The sequence below is a fragment of the Gracilinanus agilis genome, chromosome 6, assembly GCF_016433145.1.
Source record: "Gracilinanus agilis isolate LMUSP501 chromosome 6, AgileGrace, whole genome shotgun sequence".
Classification (NCBI taxonomy): domain Eukaryota; kingdom Metazoa; phylum Chordata; class Mammalia; order Didelphimorphia; family Didelphidae; genus Gracilinanus; species Gracilinanus agilis.
The window spans coordinates 258,774,133-258,789,768 of NC_058135.1; the positions used below are offsets into that span (position 1 = coordinate 258,774,133).

At 35.2% G+C, this 15,636-nt stretch overlaps 1 pseudogene; it reads right to left on the minus strand.

Moving 5' to 3' along the window:
• Positions 1–10,229: 10,229 nt before the first annotated feature.
• On the minus strand, positions 10,230–11,873 carry LOC123252561 (annotated as a pseudogene).
• Positions 11,874–15,636: the final 3,763 nt, after the last annotated feature.

Below are 15,636 nucleotides of genomic sequence, written 5' to 3' on the forward strand. Positions count from 1 at the left end.
GGTGGAGTAGATTATATATGGAGAAGGTAACCCAGAAGAAGGGCTATCATGTAGAGGAGAGGGCAGCTAGGTGGCCCTGGAACTGGAATCAGGATGACTCACCTTTATGAGTAGTGAGATACTCACTAGCTATATGACTCTAAACAAGTGACTTAATCCCATTTGCCTCAGTTTCCTCATCTGTAAAATGAGCTGGAGAAAGAAATGGCAAACAACTCCAGGATTTTTGCCAAGAAAACTCCAAATGGAATCACAAAGGGTCAGACATGACTGAAAATGACTGAACAAAATCAACATGTAGAGGAGAGATTAGTTGAGTTCTTTTTCTAAGCTCCTAAAGGCTGAACAAGGAATTGGGAGTATAAGGTGGGAAAAGACAAATTTAGGCTTTTCTTAAGAAACAAACTTCCCAATAATTAGAGCTTTCCAAAACTGGAATGACTTGTTTCAAGGGACGGTGGGCTCCTCTTCCTTGAAGGTCTTTAAGGAGAGATAATCACCTATTGGGTATATTATAGTAGGAATGTTGTGGGTATCCCCTTCCCCACCTTTTGGTAAGGGATAGTCTAGAGGGCAGCTGATGTCCCTTCCATTCTCCACTCTCAAATTCTGTGACTCAGTAAGAACTGGGAGTGATGCTGAGGTGATTTGAAATGAAGAATGGGGGAGGAAAGGAAGGTCATGAGCCTTGAAGGCTCAATTTTTTTTTCAATTACATTGAAGACAAAGTGCTTTGCCAACATGGAAGAGGAAGGTGGTGTTTGGGTGGGTCTGAGAAGAAAAGTGGTCTAGAACAGCTGTTTTGGAAAATGTGATAGAGACCAAAAAAAGGAAGACCAAAAAAAATTGACGAACATTAAGGAGGGCACAGTTGGGACTCGATCAATGATTTCACTATTTATGAGTAAAAAAAAAATCCAGAATTTCAAAATGGTGGCATTATGCCTGATAGTTATATATTAAAGTGCCAATAAAAACGGAAAATGCAATAGAGCTCTCCCCAGTCATCATTCCCTTATATATGCTGTCTTCCCTCATAAAAATGTTAGTGTCAAGAAAGCAGAGACCACTTGGCTTTTGGCATTTGTGTCTTCAGCACTTAGCACTGTGGTAGACCCAGGGATAACACAATGGTGAGACTTCTTCCAATGAAGAACAGGTACTCCAATGTAAGATTTTGCCGACTGTGACTTTTTGCCTGATGATTTTTTAAATGGCAAATAATGATTTTAAACTGATCGGCCAGGACTGGTTAGGGCTTGGAGCCTGCCTGCTGAGTCAGAATCAGGCTGAGTTAAATGATGATTCTTGCAAAACTACTCTGGGCAAAAGAAATAACTTTCACAAAAGCAACTCACACAGATACTGCTGAACCACAAACAGCATCAGACTTGCTTGGGACAGAGGCAAAAATATTATTGCCTTGTCAACATGGTATAGGGAAAGACATTCACATTGTGGAAAAAAGAGAAAGCTAAAAAAAAAAGAAGAAGAATTTGTGGTGATTACAGAAATCTGGGAAGTTGGAGAGAATAAGCACTGAACAGTAAAATCTCTTAAACAATGGGTAGAAAAATGATCATGGATCCTGCTGTGCCATCAGACGGTAATTGATGTCAGTGCCGTCTTATCTGATTTCACTAATTTTGAGTAAAAAACCCCAAATTTCAAAATGGTGGAATTATGTCTGAAATTTGTATCTTAAATGAAAAATCGAGCCATTAATTCTTTTCAAGATTATAGGTAAAATGTTGTTAACTCTTATTTAGTTTTCTGATATTGAAAATAATAAGAAGTTCATCTTTAGGGCCCATAAGCATTTATTAGGGATGAGCTCTTAAATATTCAAATGGATCTGTGATCTTACTGATTTGGACATTCCCTTCAATGTTGCGGATTGCGACCTGCCCACACCTGCTCGTCCTGAGAAACTCTCGGCCGTGCCACTGCCGATGTTGATCGGAGGGAATCCATTTGACATGCCAGAGGCTTTCTTGGCTGTAGCCTGATATCCACAAAGGCATCTTGGGAAACATTTTCATCACGATGTCAAGGAATTACAGAATTTTTCTGAGTTGGAAAGAATCTTTGTGCTCACTTGAGAAGACTTTGGCAAAGTCATACGTATTCTAGGAGAAATAAATATGGGAGGAAGGTCAGAGGGAGAATGTTCGGAAGACAATGAAGAGGGACAGCTAGGTGGCTCACCAGATGGAGAGCCAGGTCTAGAGATGGGAGGTTGTGAGTTCAGATTTGATCTCAGACACTTCCTAGCTGTGTGACCCTGGGCAAGCCACTTAACCCCAATTACCTAACTCTTACTGGTCTTCTGCCTTGGAACTAATACTTAGTAATGATTCCAAGACAGAAGGTAAGGGTTTAAAAATAAAAGAAGACAATGAAGAAAGGCAGTATGGAGAACAAATCAACTTCTAAAGAAGGGGAGTCCATCATCTCTTTTTTTATTTTTTAAAAAAAATTTATTTTTCCATTATCCCTTGAAACAGGTCGTTCCACTTTTGGATATCTCTAATCGGTTGCAAGGTAGCTTGGTAATGCAGTGGATAAAGTACCTGGTGTGGAGTGAGGAAGACTCATATCCCTGAATTTAAATCTGGCCTCAGACACTTACTAGCTGTGTGATCCTGGGCAGGTCACTTAACCCTGTTTGCCTCAGTTTCCTCATCTATAAAATGAGCTGGAGAAGGAAATAGCAAACTAGTCTCTTTGCCTAGAAAACCCCCAGATGAGACCTTGAAGGGTCAGACACAACTGAACAACAAAAAAATTGATGGGAAGTTTTTCCTTATGATAAACCTAAGCTTGCTCCTTTGCAACATTCACCCTTTGTCCCTGGTTCAATCTTCTGGAGCTGAGAACAAGAAAAGGACTATTCTCTCTTCTACATATCAATCTGTCAAATACTACAAGATAGTCACCATATTCCCTCTAACTCTTCTCTAAGTGAAATATCTCCATTTCTTTAAACCAATCTTCAGATGTCATAGACTCAAGGCTCTTCACCATCCTGGTCAACCTGTACCTAAACCCTTGTTAGACCCCATCTGTAGTATCTAGTGGTCTGGTTCACAACCTCACTGTCATTCCTGACTCATTCTTTCTTACCTCAAATATTTTAACTATTGCCAAATCTTGTCCTTTTGATTTCGATATTTTTCATACTGACCCTCCACCACCTCTGTTCATTCCTCTACTCCTCAATATATTCCTATTTATTATAGGAAATAATTCTCAATTACATGTAAATTTTTAACATTATTTTTAAATTTTGAATTCCAAATTCTCTCACTTCCTCCCTCCCTCCTCAATCCCTCTTTGAGAAGGCAAGCCACGTGATATACATTATACATGTGAAGTCATGCAAAAATATTTCCATTTTTGCCATATTGCAAAAGAAAACAGACCAAAAAAAACAAAACCAACAACCATCAACCACCCACAAGAAAAATAAAGTAGAAAAAAAGTATGCTTTGATCTGCATTCAAATTCTATCAGTTCTTCTTGGGGTGAATAACATATTTCATCATAAGTCGTTCAGAATTGTCTTGGATAAATTTAAGACCAAGGAGGAGATAGAATACTACTGAATATAAAATGAATAATTTTGACTATGTTAAATTAAAAAGTTTCTGTATAAACAAAACCAATGGAACCAAAATTAGAAAGGAAGCGACAAACTGGGGAAACATTTTTATAACAAAAACCTCTAACAAAGGTCTCATTTCTCAAATTTATAAAGAACTAAGTCAATTGTACAAAAAAATCAAGCCATTCCCCAATTGACAAATGTTCAAGGGATAGGAATAGGCAGTTTTCAGATAAAGAAATCAAAACTAGCAATAGGCACATGAAAAAGTGTTATAAATCTCTCATAATTAGAGAAATTTAAATCAAAACAATGCTGACGTACCACCTCACACCTAGCAGATTAGCCAATATGACAATAAAGGAAAACAATAAATGTTGGAGGGGTTGTGGCAAAATCGAGATACTAGTGCATTGCTGGTGGAGTTGTGAACTTAGCCATTCTGGAAGGCAATTTGGAATTAAGCGCAAAGGGCTTTAAAAGAATGCCTGCCCTTTTACCCAATAATACCACTATTGGGTTTGTACCCCAAAGAGATAATAAGGAAAAATACTTGTACAAAAATATCCATAGCTGTGCTCTTTGTGGTTGCAAAAAATTGGAAAATGAGGGGATGTCCCTCGATTCGGGAATGGTTGAATAAATTGTGGTATATGATGGTGATGGAATACTATTGTGCTGTAAGGATTGATGACCTGGAGGCTTTCTTTATAAACTGGGAGAACCTCAATGAACTGATGCAGAAATGAGCAGAACCAGATGAACATTGTACACAGAAAGTCAAACATGGTGGAACAATCCACCAATGTAATGGACTTTGTTACTAATGGCAATGCAACAAGCCAGGACACTCCTGAAGGACTTATGGGAAAGAATGCTGTCCACATTGAGAGAAAGAGTAGAAATGCAAAAGCAAAACACTAAGTGCATTGGTGTCCCAGTTTCCCCTCATCTCTTCTAACATTTGTCTTTTTCTTTTTCTGTCATGTTAGCTAATCTAATAGGTGTTAGGTGATACCTCAGAATTGTTTTAATGTGCATTTCTCTAATCAGTAGTGATTTAGAGCATTTATTTTTTTGGCATGACTTTAGTTCTGATTTATCGGAAAACTACCTCTTTATATCCTTTGACCATTTATCAATCAGGGAATAATTTGAGTTTTTATAAATTTGACTCATTTCTCTCTATATGTGAGAAATGAAGCTTTTATCAGAGAAATTTGTTGTAATCCCCTCCCACCCCAGGTCCCCACTTTCATTTTAATCTTGGCAGAATTGGTTTTGTTTGTGCACAACCTTTTAAATTTCATCTTTTTTTACATTTACATTCCATACTGCTCTATTTCATGTTGGTCATAAGTTCTTCCCTTATCCATAGATCTAACAGGTAAAACTTTCCATACTTTCCTAATTTGCTTATTACATCACCCTTCATGTCTAAATCACATACCCATTTTGACCTTATCTTGATATATGGTGTGATGTTTGTTTATACCCACTTTCTGTCAAATTGCTTTTCAGTTTTCTTAGCAATTTTTGTCAGATAGTGATTGTTGGGTTTATCAAATATTAGATTACTATGGTTATTTACTAATTGTGTTTTGTGTCCCCAATCCATTCCACTTAGTCATCTTTCTAATTTTTAACCAACAACAAATTTCTTTTTGATGATTACTGCTTTGTAATACAATTTGCTCTCTGATACTACCAGATCGCCTTCCTTCACGTGTTTTTTATTGATTCCCTTGATATTCTTGACCTTTTCTTCTTCGAAATGAATGAGTTTTTCTAGCTCTATAAGGTAATTTTTGGTAGTTTAATTGGTAAGATACTGAATAAGTAAATTAATTTAGGAAGAATTGTCATTTTTATTTTATTGCCGCTGCCTATGCATGAGCAATTAATATTTCTAAAAAAATTTAGATCTGATTTTATTTGAGTGAAAAGTATTTTGTAATTGTGCTCATAAAGTTCCTGGGTTTATCTTGGCAGGTTGACTCTCAAGTATTTTGAATTGTTTGCATTTATTTTAAATAGAATTTCCTTTCCTATCTCTTCCTGCTAGACTTTGTTGGTAATATACAGAAATGCTGATGATTGATGTGGGTATATTTTTTATCTTACAATTTTGCTGAAGTTGTTGTTTTAACTAGTTTTTTAGTTGCTTTTCTAGTATTTTCTAAGTATGATATCATATTTTTTGAAAAAAGTGATTGTTTTGTTTCCTTCTTCTTCTTCTTCTTCTTCTTCTTCTTCTTCTTCTTCTTCTTCTTCTTCTTCTTCTTTCTTCTCCTTCTTCTTCCTTTTTGGTCTTATTTTTATAACTAGGATTCCTATCTGACTGGGAAGGTTTCTAGCTCATCCCCATTACAGATAATAATTGCTGATTATTTTAGATAGAAACTACTTATCATTTTAAGGAAAACTCTATTCTTATGCTCTTTTGTGTTTTTAATAGGAATTATTGTTATATTTTGTCAAAATTTTGTTTCTACCTATTGAGAAAATGTTATTTTTGTCATTTTTGTTATTGATATAGTCCATTATGCTGATAATTTTCCTTATACCGAACCAACCCTGAATTCCTGGTATAAATCCTATCTAGTCATGGTGTATGATCTTTGTGATATATTGTTGTAATCTCCTTGCTAATATTTTATTTAAAATTTTTACATCAATATTAATTTTTCTTTTTCTGTTTTGCTCTACCATATTTATGTTGTAAAAGGAATGTGATAGGACCCCTTTGCCTAATTTTCTAAATATGGTTTTGGAATTAATTGTTTTTAAACAATATTTGATAAATTTTGGTTGGGGATTTATTCTTAGGGAATCCATCAATGGCTTATTCAATTGCTTTTTCAATGATAGGGTTGTTTAAGTATTCAATGTTTTTTTCAATTAATTCTGGGAAATTCATATTTTATAAATATTAATTCATTTCACTTAGATTTTTAGATTTCGGGACCCTTAATTGGGCAAAATAATTCTTAATATTTGCTTTAGTCTCATCTTCATTGGTGGTGAATTCATGTTATTTCTTATTCCATTTTTCATACTGGCAATTTGGTTTTCTTCCTTTTTTCTAATCAAATTAACAAATTATTCCTCTATTTTTATTTTTTCATAAACTAACTCATAGTTTTATTTATTAGTTCGATGGTTTTCTTATTTTCAATTTTATTAATCTCTCCATTGATTTGCATTATTTCTAATTCTGTATAATTGAAGATTTTTAACTTGTTTCTTCCTAGTTTATTCTTTTAGTTGCATGCCCAATTCATCGACATGTTCTTTCTTTCTTTTTTTGATGTAAGCTTTTAGAGATAGAAAATTTCCACTACATACTGCTTTGACTGCATTTAAAATTTATGTATGTTATCTCATTGTTATCATTACTCTTTAAAGAAACAGTATTGTTTCTATGATTTGTTCTCTGCTGCATTCATTCTTTACTATTAGATTGTTTAGTTTCCAATTAATTTTTATTTTATGTTTTTCACAGCCCTTTATTGAATAATTTTTATTGCATTATAATATTAAAAAGATGGTTACTATTTCTGTTTTTATGCCCTTGGTTGTGAGGTTTTTATGTTCTAATACTGGGTCCATTATAGTGAAGGTGACACATACAACAGAGAAAAAAAAGTAAACTTTTTTTCTATTCCCATTCAATTTTCTCTAGAAGTCTAGTATATCTAACTGTAACTATACACCTCTTTAACTTATTTCTTGTTTACTTTATGGTTAGATTTATCTAGTTCTAAAAGGGGAAAACTGAAGCTCCTGAATAATATAATTTTATTGTTTATTTCCTCTTATAACTCATTTAACTTTTCCTTTATAAATTTGGATGCTATGACATTTAGTACATGAGTATTTAGTACTAATATTACTTCATTATCTACAATATCTTTTTAGTAAACCGTAGTTTCCCTGTGTATCTCTTTTTATTAGTTCTATTTTTGCTTTTGCTTTTGCTTCATTTGAGACCATGATTGCTATCCCTGCTCTTTTTTTTTTTGGTAAACTCAGGTGAAACACAATAGATTCTATTCCATCCATTTATTTTTATTCTGTGTGTCTCTTTGTTTCACATGTATTTCTTATAAACAAGTTATTGTTGAATTCTGATTTTTAATCCATTCTGCTATCCTCTTCTGTTTAAAGAATAAATTCATCCCATTCATATTCACAGTTATGATTATTGTGTATTTCCCTCCATCCTGTTTTTCCATTTATCTTTCTCTTTTTTACTCTGTTTTTTTTTTTTTACTTAATTTCCCCCCTCCCCCATCAATGTCTACATCTCCTTTCTCTACTCCCTTTTCCCTCCTACTTCCAAGTAAGGTAAGATAGATTTCTATACCCAAAGGTGTGTCCTTCCCTCTTTGAACCAATTCCAATGAGACTAAAGTTTAACTTTTGCCTTGTTATTTTCCCCTTCACTGTAAAAGTATTTCTTTTATGTGAGATACTTTTCTCCATTCTAATTCTTCCTTTTCCCTTCTCCCAGTACATCCTTTTTTCTTTCTTATCCCTTACTTTTATTTTTTTATCACCCCAATGTAGTCAATCCAAACCCATGCTCTCTATGTATACTCCTTCTAATTGTACTATTAATGATATGGGTCATATAAGTTGCTAGCATTATCTTCCAATATAACTTCATTGAATCTATTTTGATTTTTCTTTTATGTTTACTTTTTTATGCTTCTCTTAAGTCATGTGTCTGGAGTTAAATTTTCTATTCAGCTCTGGTCTTTCATTGGGATGCTTGAAAGTCTTCTATTTCATTAAATATCAATTTTTTCCCCTTGTAGGATTATACTCAGTTTTCCTGGATTGGTTATTCTCGGTGGTGATCTTACTTTCTTTGTCTTTTGGAATATTATATTCCATGACCTCTGATCCTTTAATGTGGAAGCTGCTAAATCATGTCTTATCTTGACTGTGGCTCCATGATATCTGAATCATTTTTTTTTTGATTGCTTGCAATATTTTCTCCATGTCTTGGAAACTCTGGAATTTAGCTATAATATTCCTGGGAGTTTTCATGTTGGAATCTTTTTTAGGAGGTAATTGATGGATTCTTCCAATTTCTATTTTACCCTCTAGATGAAGGATCTCAGGGCAATTTTCATTGATATTTCTTGAAAAAGATTTCTAGGCTCTCACTCTCTCTCTCTTTCATGGCTTTCAGGTAGTCCAATAATTCTTTTTGTTTATTTGTTTTATATCACTTTATTAGGGTTTCCAGACCTCAATATAATACTAAACACTGATAAACTCTCAATTTTCTTGGTAGGCCCCAATTACTGCAAATTTACAACCTGCACAAGTAAGGTTCTGCTATCACTTTAACTTTTAAATAGATTACATTTTTCTGACATATTTGGTAGGTTTTGGATAATGAAAATAACTAAAAGAATTAGTGTAATACATGAAAGAGATCAAAGTAAAATGAACTAGATAAAACACACTGAAGTTTGTTATTGACAGACTGTAGTACTCATGTTATAGACACAGTAGTTTCATTTTATTACTGTTTTAGCCACGGAGGGATAATTGAAATCCCCCTCTAATTCAAGGGAGAGAAGGGGAGGGAAGAGGTAAAAAAGAAATAATTAGTTGTTTCAGTAAGTGTACATTTTACATACTTTTAAGTAATTCTTAAATATTACAGAGCATATTAAACATAAATGTAGACTACAATCAGTACTCTATTTACAATACATTTGAAGACCCAGGTTTAAAATAATCATGTTGAATCTACATAATTGTTAGTGCATTGACTAGATTATATCTAAAGGGAATTAAAAAAACCCCACTACAAACAAAACAGAACAATTCATGTAAATGGCAGCAGTGATTAAGGAGAAATAACCAATACTTAGTTTGTTTCCTTTTCATTGAAGAAGTCTTATTTTTGAAGGAAAACACTTCTGTCTGTCAAATTGCATTTATTAGTTTTTCCTTTATAAGGAAAATAGGAATAAGAGCTTGATTTTTATCAACATTTAAAAACAGGATAGGCTATAATTTAGGTACTATGCACCAACTAAAGTTCATTTTTCTTTGAACACTTGGATGGTTAAATTTTTTAATGGTTTAATTCTTAAAATGTGGCATATACACTTAAAATAGGTACCAAGAGAAACTATCCTTTTAGTGAATAACTTAGGTAATGCAAGGTATCTTTAGAACCTGCTTCTTGAAAACAATTTTTAAAGAACAATTTAAGGAGTCCCAACTCTGTCAAATTATAGATATACCAATATGGGAACTTAGAGGAATTAGCTGATTAATTATAGGTCTGTATGATAATTCTTCTCTATTTCTAATGGCAAGAACTGATTCCCTACCTTGGCATTCCAGTGAAACAAATATTAAGAGCTACCATTTGTCCCTTCTTTTACCGAAACATTAGCTAATTAGTGACACATGCATGTTATTGAAAATCAAGTTCACAACACACAAAATAATTCTGTATTAAACACTTGGCTCTATGATGTCTTCTCTCTTTTTTTGGAAGTTGTGCTGGGATAGGTTAAATGCTTCATTTTCACTATTATTAATATTAGGAAGCAGAAGAGTATTCCCTTTAGTTAAAATTGGAGGTTTAGTCACTATAACACTGAATTCTGGTTGGTTGTGAGAGTTCAGTAAGTTCTGCAACTCTTCCTTTGGCAGAATTGGCTCCTGGCTTCTGTGGTTCACTCTTTGGCAACTTTTTGGTTATTCATTTGAATATTCCATTTATATTTATTGCTATTTTAGCTGATGTCTCCATGAATAATAAATTTGTCATCTGCATAAGACAGTGATTCCTGGAATCTATAGCTCTTTATTTGCTACATCAGCCTTGTTCCCTACTAAAGCTATTATAATATTAAGATTCGCTTGCCTCTGAAGTTTGTTAACCCAGTTTTTTGCTCTTGCAAAGGACTCATTATTTGTAATATTATATACAATTACTGCTATCTTTGCTCCTTTGTAGTATATTGGCACTAAGTTATATCTTTGTTGTCCATCTGTAACCTATATTTCATGGGCTGTGTCATCAAGACACACAGTCTGGATTAGAAAAGCAGCCCCAGTGGTACTCTCTTAAATTCATGAAATTGATCTTTCATAAATTGAAGCATAAGACTTGATTACCCAATAGAAGATTCATCCAGAAATACTGGTTTGAACTGGTAAATTTTATTCCCAGTATTTGATCCATTGGCTCTTTTTTGTCCTCAATTAGCCACGTCCAAATTAGAATAAAGTTCCTAATTTCTGGTTCTGAAATGGTAGACTTCCAAGATGCAAATGTCAATATTTTTCTTTTTATTGCCAATATTCTAGCACTGTAGGGCCATTGTCTCCTCAAGGACAAGGCCTGGGGCTAGCTTCTCCTCCACAGTCTGCTTGAGTACTCATTTCCTTCAGTTAGCACCTATTAGCCAGAGCCAGCATCCATGGCCACTACCCTACTGCCACTTCTTTCTTTGTTCTTTCCTCCTCTGACTCTCCATATCCAATAATTCTTAAATTATTTCTCCTTGATCTGTTTTCCAAGTCAGTTCTTTTTCCATTGAGATATTTACCATTTTCCTCTTTGTTCTTCTGACTTTGTTGTTTCTTGATGTTTCATGGAATCTCAAGAAGTTTCCCTTTCTCTAAATATTAAGAAATTCTTTTCATCAGCTAGCTTTTGTAACACTTTCCCCATTTGGCTAATTTTAAATTGGTTATTTTCTTCAATTTTGGGGGTAACATTTTTATCAAGTTGTTGATTCTCTTTTTATAATTTTCTTGTGTTTCTTTTCTCTCATATTTCTCTAATTTCTTTTCTCAATTTTTCTTCTACCTCTCTTATTTGGTTTTTAAAATCCTTTTTGAGCTTTTCTAAGAATTTTTGTTGGGCTTGTGTCCAATTCATATTTTTCTTTAAGGCTTTGCTTATAACTATTTTGATATCATTATCTTCTGATCTTACCTATCATTAGAGTAGCCTTTTATCATCAGGTTCTTTTTTGTTTGTTCATTTTTTCAATATCTTTCTTGATTTTTAACTTTGTGTTAAAGTTTGGCTCAGCTTTTGCGGGGAGCATTGTCTCAAGCATGTTTTTTGTTTTGTGCTTCTGTTTTTGGAACTAGTTCTGAAGGTTTGTTACTTTTTGGTGTTTCCAAAGTGGTGTGATCTAAAGAGAGGTATGGTCAATACCCCGCTGCCCTGTCCTCTGGTCTTTACCCAGGAAGGGATCATGTTCCCCATGTAGCCACATGTGCTAATATTCCTTTTGGCAGGCTTTTGACAGTAAAACCTTTCCCAATCCCTCTAAATTCTGGTGTTTCCCTTTATTGACTATTCCCAATTTCTCCTATATGTCTTGGACTGTAGACATCTTAAATTCAACACTGAATTTAATTGAATTCATTATTCTCTTCTCCCCTCATCCCCTGCCATCCTGATTATTCCCTGCTTCCAAACTTCTTTATTGTTGTTGACGGCACCACAATCCTCCTAGTAGATTTACAACCTATGTATCATCCTCAGTTCCTCACTCTCTCATTTCTTATATCCAATCTTTTGCCAAGACCTATTGATTTTATCTCTACAACATCCTTTTGTCTATGCCCGCTTCCCTCCTTTGAAAATACCACCACTCTGGTGTAGCTCCTCATCACCTCATGCATGGTCTACTGCAATACCCTGCTGGTGGATCGCCACAAGAGTCTCCCCACTTCAATCTGTCCTTATTCAGCTGCCAGAGTGATCTTAAAGTATAGATGTGACTGTGTCACCCCCTTAAACTCTAGTGGTCACCTCCAGGATTAAATATAAACAAAGGAAAAACTCTGATGTTCATAGTCCTTCATAATCTGTACCCCCAATCCAAGTCTTTTTTGTACCTCAGACCTCAACATGCACTCTATAATCCAGTGATACAGCCTCCTTGATGGTCCTTGAACAAGACCCTCCATCTCTTTACTTGAGACATTTTCAACGGCTGTCCTTCATAGATGGAAGCCTCTTTCTCTCCCTCATAGATGGAAGCCTCTCTCTCTTCATCTCTGTCTCTTGACTCCCCTGCCTTCCTTCAAACCCCAGCTACATAAAGCCTTCTACAGGAAAGCCTTTCCCAATTCCCCTTAATTCTAGTGCTTCCCTTTATTGGTTACCTCCATTTTCTCTTGTATATGGCTTGTTTGTACATAGTTATGTGCATGTTGTTTCTCCCATTACACTTGAAGCAGGGGCTATCTTTCGCCTTTCTTTGTATCTCTAACACTTAGCACAATGCCTGGCACATAGTTGGTGATTAATGTTTATAGACTGACTATTGAGACCAAAGACTGGAATCTAGGCTTCTGATATTTAGAGTAGTGGTCTTGCCATTAGATTATACTATATTATTCTATACTATATTATACTATATTCTGTTATATTATACTATGTCATGCTATATTATATTATACCATATTATGCTATACTGTACCATGTTATAGTTTACTATATTACATTATACAATCCTGTTTTATATTATATCATGCTATATTGTGCTATACCATACTATATTATAGTATGGTATATTACAATATACTGTACTATATTATAGTATACTATATTATACTTTACTGTATATTATACTATGCTATATTATAATATACTATATTACATTATACTTTACTATCTTATACTATTCTATATATTATACTATGTTATAGTATAACATACTACATTACATTATACAATACTGTTTTACAGTACTATATTGTGCTATACATATTATAATATATTGTGCTATGCTATACTATATTATAGTATAATATACTATATAACATTATAATATACTATGTTGCACTATTCTATATTCTATTATACTATATTGTATTATACTACACTACGCTATACTATACTCAATGGCTACTGCTTTAGGAATATGAGAGAGTTTATATGAAGAAAAAGATTGACATAAAGATGTACTATATTCGTCAAAGAAAAAATAGTCTTTAGGACTAAGAGACCAATTACTACTTCAATTCAAGAAATATTTATTAAGCTCCTAAAGTAGGAAAGGTAGTGTTAGGTGCTCAGTTAAAAAGATAAAAACAGTCTCTGCTCTCAAGAAGCATCAGGTCTCCTGTTCTATTTCCAAAAGTAAAAAATAAAAGCCAACACAAGAGGAAAAGATGCTTCTGGTGTAGGAATTCGAGCTTGTTCCAAGATTAATGACAGGCAGTTTAAATGAGCATTTTAAAGAAATTCATTTGTGTTGCCTGTGCTCCGGTTTCCACAAGAAGACTAACCCAAGAAACTTGTAAGACTTCAATCCAGGTGTAATAAATTAATGAGCCCTATATTCTTTGAGCTCTTTCCTCATAAAAAGGAGTTGGGTAGGGCCCAAAGGCTCTAGAATCAATTGCAGTTGAGAAACAATGCATTATCTCACCAAGAAAATGACACACCCTTCAACTAAAATGTTAATCCCTTATCCAATTTGGGGTGTGAATGGAATGTCAAGGGGAAAAAAAAAAGGTTGACTTCTCAAAGGCTCTTATCTGTTTAATCCTTCATATATAATCAACCCTTCCTGCCCCCCCCCCCCAACAGAAACTAGAGTAGAGAGGGGGAAGGTGGGGGGCCTCCAACACATCACAAGGGTAGGGAAGGATGCTCTGGGTATCTTTTTGGTGTTGTTAACAAGGGAAAAGGAAGGCAGAGCCTTCCCTTATCTTTCCCCCTTCCTTTCCTCTCCCCCAATAATGTGTGTGTATATATATATATATACACACACACACACACACACACACACACACACACACACGTCAACAAAGATTCTGCATGATAATAAGCACTTAAGATCAGGGAGTAAAGTCGGGGGTGACTTGCTGCTGATTCATAGCTACCTTGTTGCTGTGGACTAGACCTGACTCAGGCTGGTCCAGTGATTCAGGCTCAGGATAACAATGAAATGGGACACTCAAACCATTTAACACTCAATCACAACAACAACAACAATAACATAAATTTATTTAATGATAGGATGGAAAGGATCCTTACTAGGTAAGGCTACCCAAGCACTTCAGGCAGATGTCGTACCTTTCTTGGTACAAGAACTCAAATTGAGAGGTAGAAGAATGTGTTGGGTCAGTGAGACTTTGATCCAATCTGAAGCCCCACAACTTCCCCAGTGGGAAGGCCATCAACAGCTGGAGTTTGAGTCTCCTAGACCTACTTTTGGTCACTCTTCACTGGATACTCTGCAGCTCCAGAGAGACTCATGCCCTAATCATGCCTCACTTCCCCACCTTCTCTCTAACCATTCTCTTACCAGCTGCTGCCTTGTGACCATGAACCGAATTCTCCCCCTACACGCCAGCCTCCCAACCAAGTCTTGGACTTATGAGCCAATCCACTTTGTCACTGTTTCTAGATGAAAACACATCACTCTAGTCCCCGGATGGTCCCCACTCTTCATTTCAGTAGCTTCCTGAAAATGTCTCTCTCAGGCTGCATTAGGTAATATTTGTAAAACATAGCATGCACTTAATAAATGCCCGTTCCTTTCCCTTTATCCCACATGTGCGATCTTTCCCATCAGAATCTCAGCTTCTTGGGAGCAAAGGATTGGGGATTGCTGTCCTTTCAGTCATGGCTGACTCTTCATGACTCCATTTGGGGTTTTCTTGGCAAAGATACTAGAGTGGTTGGACATTTCCTTTTCTGACTCATTTTATGGGTGAGGGAACTGAGGCAAAGAGGGTTAAGTATTTATTAAACTTCTAGTATATGGAAGGCAAATATGGTAAAGGTTGGAACTCTAAGGATAAAAGTAAAACCAGGTCTTTTTCCAGGAGCCAGCAGAGCAGATGCCAGTGGGGCAAAGGAGGAGTAGGGGATATCCACTGGGGGGCCTGGGAAAGAGGAGCCAGATACATTTTGAAAGAAATCTGGGATCCTCAGAGCACCATGAGGAAGAGAGGTGGGAGCATATTCCTGGGATGGGGGAGACAGCCTGGAACCTGAAGTATGG